Raw genomic sequence first — 8,172 nt, forward strand, 5'->3', positions numbered from 1 at the left:
GCAGGCAGGAGTCGATCTACTTGTCTCGGACGTGATGCCTATATACATGATCATACCTAGATATTCTCATAACTATGCTCAATTCTGTCAATTGCTCAACAGTAATTCGTTTACCCACCGTAAAATACTTATGCTCTTGAGAGAAGCCACTAGTGAAATATATGGCCCCCGGGTCTATTTTCATCATATTAATCTTCCTATGCTTTATTATTGCGTTGCACTTTACTTTGCCTTTTATTTTACCTTCCATCTTTATATCAAAAATACCAAAAATATTATCTATCATCTCTATCAGATCTTACTCTCGTAAGTGATCGTGAAGGGATTGACAACCCCTATTCGCGTTGGTTGTGAGGAGTTATTTGCTTTGTGTAGGTACGAGGGACTTGCGCGTGGTCTCCTACTTGATTGATACCTTGGTTCTCAAAAACTGAGGGAAATACTTACGCTACTCTGCTACATCATCCTCTCCTCTTCGGGGAAAACCAACGCATGCTCGAGACGTAGCACGGGCCCTGAGGACGTCACGCTCCTGCGGGACGGTGAACTCCACCAAGGGGTCTGGGATGCCCAGACTCGTGGCTTCCGCGTCCTCCTTGGCCCATTTGGACCTCTTTCCACCATAACCACGGCTTCCGATGTGGTGGCTCCCAATGTTCCTCTCTTGAAGCCCCTTCATGTACTTAGACTTTTTTTTGGCAGCTTCGGCCTTGCAAGCCTCCTTGAATATTTGAAACTGCTCTTCCGTGATTGTCGGATTATCCTTTACAATCTCGGAGTAGGGTTCCTTCTTGTCGATGATCTTTGCTTTCACTCGATTTTTCCAGCCGGCCAACGCGTCGCTAAACTTGGTCATGGCATGTTTGTTTATCTTCTTCATTGCCGGGTCCTCATCTGGATCTTCATAATCTTTCTCATTCCGGCCCGGGAACAACAATATCTGGTGAAACTTCTTTAGGAGGGAGTTCCTCATATTTTCTATCTTCTGTAGTTTCTCATCATTGATGGTGGCGGTTGTCCGTACGATGCATCCTATTTGATTGTCGTAGCACGAGCGCGCTTCCTCGGGCGCCTTTGGCTCAAAATTGACGTTGTCCACCTCTATGACCACCAGTCTAGTAGTCCTGAGTTTGTTAGGAAGTTGTTGCCTCTTTGCTTTCGGTTCTACACCGGCTCCGCTCCCCGAGGCAGCGCCGGTCTCAGTTTCAGCGCCTGTCTCGATGCCAGTCTGAGTCTCAGCGCTGGTCTCAGTCTCAGCATAGGTCTGCGTGTCGGTCTCAGTCCCCGATGCCACCGGTGGGCCCAGCAACAACATTGGTTGATCGTCGGCAAGGCTAAAAAATTCGTCTGCCGCCCGGTAGACGTCGTCACAATCACTAGAACCATGTCCTTCATCGTTGCTAGCCATGTTTCCTATGATTAAATCTAGTCAATTAATTCTAGACCTAATAAAATGAATAATGACATAAAAAAGGCCTATTGTTTTGCAGGAACGTTGACTCCTTCCTGGTGCGGCAAATCCTGGGCACTCGATATGTCCTAGTTTGTAGCACAAGTCATGCCGAAATTCACGAAAAATTTCGGCATGACCTTTGCTAAAAAGTGGACAAATCGAGAACCTGAAATTTGCCGGAACAGAAATGAATCAACATTCCGGCAAAACATAGGCCACTCAGCTTTATTCCCTGGAAACAACAAAGCCACTTGGGCACAATCGAACCACTTCAATGAAAAGATATAACATGACCACTTCAATGAAAAGATATAATCAACAATAAAAGTCTAGGAAGGGATCATCTTTAAAATAAAACTTCCCTAGATTCTTTTCCTTGAAAAATAGTGGTCTTTTCAAAAATCAAAAACCTTTACAAAATGACATCACTAAACACTTCTCTGCCTAGCTAGGACAGAACCCAAATCATGTTGATCTAGCTATTCCTCTCTCTCTCACACACACACACATTATTTTCTCTAACCCTTCTCTGCCTAGGACATAACCCAATTAAATTGCAAAGGAACTCCATTTCTCTAACCCTTCTGACCTAATGCTCCAAAATAAAAAAATTCTCTAACCTAGCCAACCTACTTAACCTAACTTGTTAATCTAACAAACCTAATTAACCTAGTTAGTTAACCTAGTTTACCTAGATAATTAACCTAATTAAACTAGTTAACGTAGCTAGTTCTCTGTCAAAGCCCTAAATAAATTTTTGCACTAACCTAGATAATTAACCTAATTAAACTAGTTAACCTAACTAGTTCTCTATCAAAGCCCTAACTAAATTTTTGCACTAACCTAGATAATTAACCTAATTAAACTAGTTAACCTAACTACTTCTCTGTCAAAGCACTAACTAACTTTTTTCACTAACCTAGATAATTAACCTAATTAAACTAGTTAACCTATGCATGAGAGAGAGAGAGGAGGGGTGGGGGCTTACAGAGGATGGCTCTGGTGGTGGCGAGGGAGGCAGGGGCATCTCCGGTGACGGCGAGGGAGGCAGTTGTGGCGAGGGAGGATCCGGTGGCGTCGACAGCGACTCTGGTGGTGTTGATAAGGCCGCGCGGCTCTGTGGCGTTGGTGGCGGCTCCGGTGGCGTCGACGGCGCGCGGCTCTGGTGGCTTCGGGGGTGTCGACGTCGGCAGGAGACGACGGCGAAGTGGGGCGACGGTGAATCAGGAGACGGCGGCGGGGTGGGTCGAGGGATTTGCGGGAGAAGTGGTGGCCGGGGGGAAACGATTTTTTGGTTAAGTCAAACTTAGCGGTAGCGCGTTTCGCAAAAAGCGCTATAGCTAAGGTAGCTATAGCAGTTTTTACAAAACGCGCTACTGCTATAGCTATGTAATTTTCTTCCATTTTTTTCCTTTTCTGTTTCTATAGCGGGGGTCTAGGAAACGCGCTGCAGCTACATTAGCTATAGCGCCTCTTACAAACACACGCTACTGCTATGCCTTTCTCCTTTTTTTTGTTTTTTCATTTATTTTGCTTTACATTTTATTTTTTTCCGTTCTCCTTTTTCTATTTCTTTAATTTTCATTTACTTTTCTATTTGTTTTTCATTTTATTTTATTTCATTAGCAGTAGCGCTCTTTGTAGGAAACACGCTACTACTTATGTCCTAGCGGTAGCGCGCTTCTTCTAAGCCCGCTACTGCTATGCGTAGCCTATCGTTCTAGCAATGGGAATATTAGTAGTAGCGCTTTTTCCACAACACGCGCTACGGCTACGATTGTATCTGTAGCGCGGTTTTTTCTCACCCGCTACTGCTATCTAGCACTAGCGTCCTTTTTTGACCCGCGCTGCTGCTAAATTTCTGTGTATAAGGTTTTCCCTAGTAGTGCAAGTATATATTCGCATTAATTAAAAGAGAGATATTGTGATATTCCAACATAATCCTGTCCATCATAGAGCAATATACGACTTCACCTACAACTAGCAACGCTATAAGAGGGGCTGAGCAAAGCGATAACATAGCCAAGCAACGGTTTGCTAGGAAGGGTGAAAAAGGTTAGAGGCTGCATGGCAATTTGGGAGGCTTGAAGAGCAAATGATATGTAGCACAGCATAAGATAGAACGAAGCAACTAGTATAGCAATGATAGTAATGAGATCCAAGGTGACGGTCATCTTGCCTGAAATCCCGCTAGGAAGAAGAACGAGTCCATTAAGAAGATGAAGCCACGAAGACGAACCAAGCATAGACGAACGAATCCTCACGATCGCGATGAAATAGGAACTAACGAGAAGGAGCACAACCGGAAAGAAGCAAACAACAAGGTAAACACACAACAAGTAAACATGACATGATGCACAACCAATCATGATGTATGACAAAGGCTACATGTTGTTAATATGGCAAGAGGTGATGCATGTCCGGTTTAATGAGGCATGACATGGCAAAGTGCACAAATAATACTACAAATTAAGTGGAGCTCAATATGCAACGAGTTGTATATTGATGAAACACCACATCACTTATTTAGTTCTCTCTTTTTCATGCACCCAACAATATTAAATGATATTCAACATGGCAAGGGGTGAAGCATAATAAAACTATCTATCAAGGCAATTTAAATGAGGCCGGAAATAACAAACAACAAGTCCGGAAAATCCCCATGTCAATTAGCAATTTTAATGCAAACATCAATTTTAGATATTTTAAATGTTGTTATCATGATGCGGATGACATATGCAAGTTTTATGCAAATTTTATGAAAATGTTGACATGAGCAAGTTCAAGCATTTGGTCACCATGGAAGAACGAAAGGGGTGCACGGCAATGACAACAAAAATGGTGCCACGGCAACATTCCGGTTCCGATAACTCGTTGAGCGCCCGGTGCAAACAAAGATGTGGATGTGCAGAACATGCAAAAGATGGTGGGGTGATCCCGGATACCAGGATCCCACGAGTCGACGGCATGGCAACCGAGGAGGAACGTGCAATGATAACTCAGACACGGTTTGAACATGAGCATCTCATAGAAAACACATGCATTCGGTCCATGGGTGATCGTTTTAGGGTTATACCTTCGAAGCGTGCATTTTCGGGGCGGATCAAGTTTGATGCGGTGTAGGGGAAATAGATGTTCTCGTGACGGTTGTAGTGGAAGTAGTTGTACACGGATCTTGTCGGATCCACGGCAACGGTAGTCGTACAGGGTACGTAGATGTTCGGGTCGACGGTAGTGGTACATGTTTTTATAGATGTTCGAGTCATCGGTAGAGGAACTTGGCGGTCCCTGTAATCAAACTTGGCGCATCCGAAGGGTACTTGGCGAATCCCCGTAGTCGTACACGGGTCGAAGAGGAACTTGGCGTCCACGGGTGTTGCAGCTGCAGTCTTCACATCAACGGGAAATGGCAGCGACAGATGTAGCTCGGGCCAGGAGGTGGAGCACAGCAGGCGGCCGGAGATGGCAGATCGGCAGCACGCAGAGAGGGCCGATGGGAGGAGCCAGGTGAGGTGGTTGTCCATGTAGCGTTGGGTAGGGCTCGAGCTCGGACTCAAGGCAGAGGGCAACCGCGAACTGTGGAGGTACGACAACAGAGGCCGAAGGGGAGGGAGATGGCAGAGGACGGAGCTGGTCCGGCGAGGCAGCAGAGGGACGGTGGCGCGCTAGAAGAGCAGCGTTAGCAGGACACGATCGAGACGAAGCAGAGGCTGGGCACTGGCCTTGGCGCGAGCTTCGGCAGGAACGTGGGGGAAGCAGAGGCCATGGCGCTGGCAGAACTTGGAGAAGCAACCGGGGCGGCGAGGGACTCGGCTACGGGGACGGACTGAAACTGTTGCGGGTGGCGCTCGTGGCCATGGAACGGGGAAGCCGAGGTCGAAGGCGAGGCGCGGGGGAGGACCGGGTGTGGTGTCGGCGAGAGGGTGCAGCAGCTGCTGCCGCTGCCGCCGGCGAGGTCCAGGCGGGTTGGTGGTGACGAGGAGAAGCAGGAGGAGAGGAGGCGCGGGAGGAGATCAAGGGGAGATGGGGACCGAGCGAGGAGATGTGGCGGCGCTGGGAGGAGGACGAGGAGGAGAAGGGATCGATCAGGATGAGGCTAGGGTTAGATAGGCAGGGGCCGGCTGGGCCTTGGGCCAAATGGGCTGCGGGGAAGCAGGCCGGCCTGGCGGCTGGGCTCTCTTCTCTCTCTCACTCTAAAGAAAAAAAACAGAGATAAGAAAGAAAAGAAAGGGAGGTTAGAGGAAGAAGTTGGACACACGGATAATTTTCCCGGAATCGCAAAAATGAGCTTGATCCAAGAAAATAAAAGTTGGCACGAATGCAAGATTTAAACCCAAACTCATTTGAATTTAATTCAAATGGTTTGAACTAGGACGAGGTTTAGGAGTTGCAAAAATGTTGAGATTTTTGGTGGAGCTCCGGAAAGTGATGAAAGAATTTATGGACAAAGTTTGAGGTCCAGAAGTGATATAACAAAAGGCATGGAATATTTTGCAAGTGTGTTATGGTGAATTCCAAATTAGTGGAATATTTATTAGCTCCCTAAATAATATTGGGAGGATATGTTATAAAGAGAAATCACCATGTGAACTCCCTCGATTTAAATAGATCAACGATCTATGCAATTTATTTAGTTGAGTTTTTTTAAAGGTTGCATGATGACATGATGCAATGCAAATGATGACATGGCAAAATGCAACACGCAAGCAATGACATGGCAATGAAGGCGAATAGCTGGAAGCCACCTTTTGGATCCGGAGCGTTACAACTCTCCTCCACTAACAAGAGATCTCGTCCCGAGATCTTAGGAACGAGATGGAAGAGAAAGAGGAAGAGGTGAAACAAGAGTGCAAGAGAGAAGATGAACAAGGTCGAGAGCACTCGGGTAGAAAAAAGGAACGATGAATATGACAAGAATCAAAAGCTCAAGGAATAAGATAGACTCTGAAACCACTCCGGTTAGAATAAGATAGGAAATGAGAACTCCGACTGGAAAGCGAAGGAATTACACAAGATGGAAAGATTCTTGACGAGAGAAACAACACAATGGCTCTGGAAGAATTGAAATAGAATGAAAAGAACGGATGAGAGAACAACAACTTCCACCACGAATTCGATAGCATCCTTAGAAGGAAGAATTGAACGGAGTTGTTGAGAAAATCAACAACAAAAGAATCATCTTGTTGAGGTCTTATGGAAAAACATCTCAAAACTTGAGGTGAAACTATGCCACAATCAAATACTTGAATATCAAAGAAGAATGAAGAAATGCAAGACTCCAATTTGAAAGAATACGGAGAATTATTTGCACTTCGAGATGCAAGAAGAAAAGATAGTTGAACTCTCCACAAGAATCTTGATGAAAACTTGAAAGAATGAATTAAATCCTTAACGAACCACCGTGGAGAACTCCGGGACAAAAGGATGATGAGATAGAATGAAGGATGAAAGAATAAGATTAAAACCTCGTGATGATTGAGATGGAGCTTCGCAATGAGACAAGTGAGAAAAACTTGGGTCTCCGGAAAAGAAAAGATGAACAACTCAGAACCGATAGATTATTCGTTATGAACAATCTTCAAAGGAAGGAATTACTTAACTTGATGAAAGAAGAATAAGAATTATGTTATGCTTATCCTCCACCAATTAAATTGATGAGATGCAATGGATTTGCATACTACTTATTCGCGTTGAAAAGGATAAAGGGGAGATATAGCGGAAAACTTGGGAAAGTCTTCATGAACCACCAGTAGGATTGGAAGGAATGAATGAATTGATATGATGAGAAAGGAAGAGGAATGCTGAAGGAACCACCATAAGAATTCGAAAATGACTGATGAAAGATACTGAATCACCGGGAAGAATTAGAAGAACAAATACGCTTGAGGGGATTTAGATGCAAAAAAACAAAGAGATAACAAGTTGATTAAAGAATACTTAACAGATGCGCCGGATAAATAGAGAACAATAACTGGAATGATGGCCTCCGGTGAAAATAAACGGGAAAACAACTTCTGACATACTCCGGCTGGTTAAGAAAAGAATATTTGACAAATGGAATAATTCGAGAGGGTAGCATGAAACTAGAACCGCGAGTCTTCAAGAGAACGGGCAAGATTTAAGAGGAACTCTTCTTCGATCTTCACATGCTGACGAGAAACACCACCAAAATTACTGAGATACTCCGGGAGAATGAAAAAGAGGAAGGGTTGAACCAAAGATGAGAAGAATTTGAAAGCGATCTTGGAGATGGCATCTGACTGATGGAATCCAATCTTACGTCACACTTGAAAAGAATTATAAATGGCTCTAGAATAATTAGAAGAGTCGGGTAAGATCTTGGGAAAAGACCTGTGGGTTAGGGACCACTAAAGAGAAAAACACCGTCGGAAAGGGATGTTGAACAGATAGATGATGCACCAGAACAATTGAAATATTTTAATGAGGTGACAACCTCGAATTAATTCAAACACAAACGAATCTCCTGAGATGTCTTGAACACTCCGGAAGGATAAACTGGTGAGAGGCAAATGAGCAAGGAGAACACTTAATCCAAGGAAAAGAATGTGATCAACTCGAAAAACTTGAATTGAGTCCACCGGAGAAGAAAAAGAGATGAAGAATGTCAAACAAAAGAGAATTCACCGGTTGAAACAATTGACAAAAGACTGAAGAGGCTCCGCACGAATGAAATTGATGGTCGAAAGAGACTCAGGCTT

The sequence above is a fragment of the Triticum dicoccoides genome, chromosome 5B (assembly GCF_002162155.2).
Source record: "Triticum dicoccoides isolate Atlit2015 ecotype Zavitan chromosome 5B, WEW_v2.0, whole genome shotgun sequence".
Taxonomy (NCBI): Eukaryota; Viridiplantae; Streptophyta; class Magnoliopsida; order Poales; family Poaceae; genus Triticum; species Triticum dicoccoides.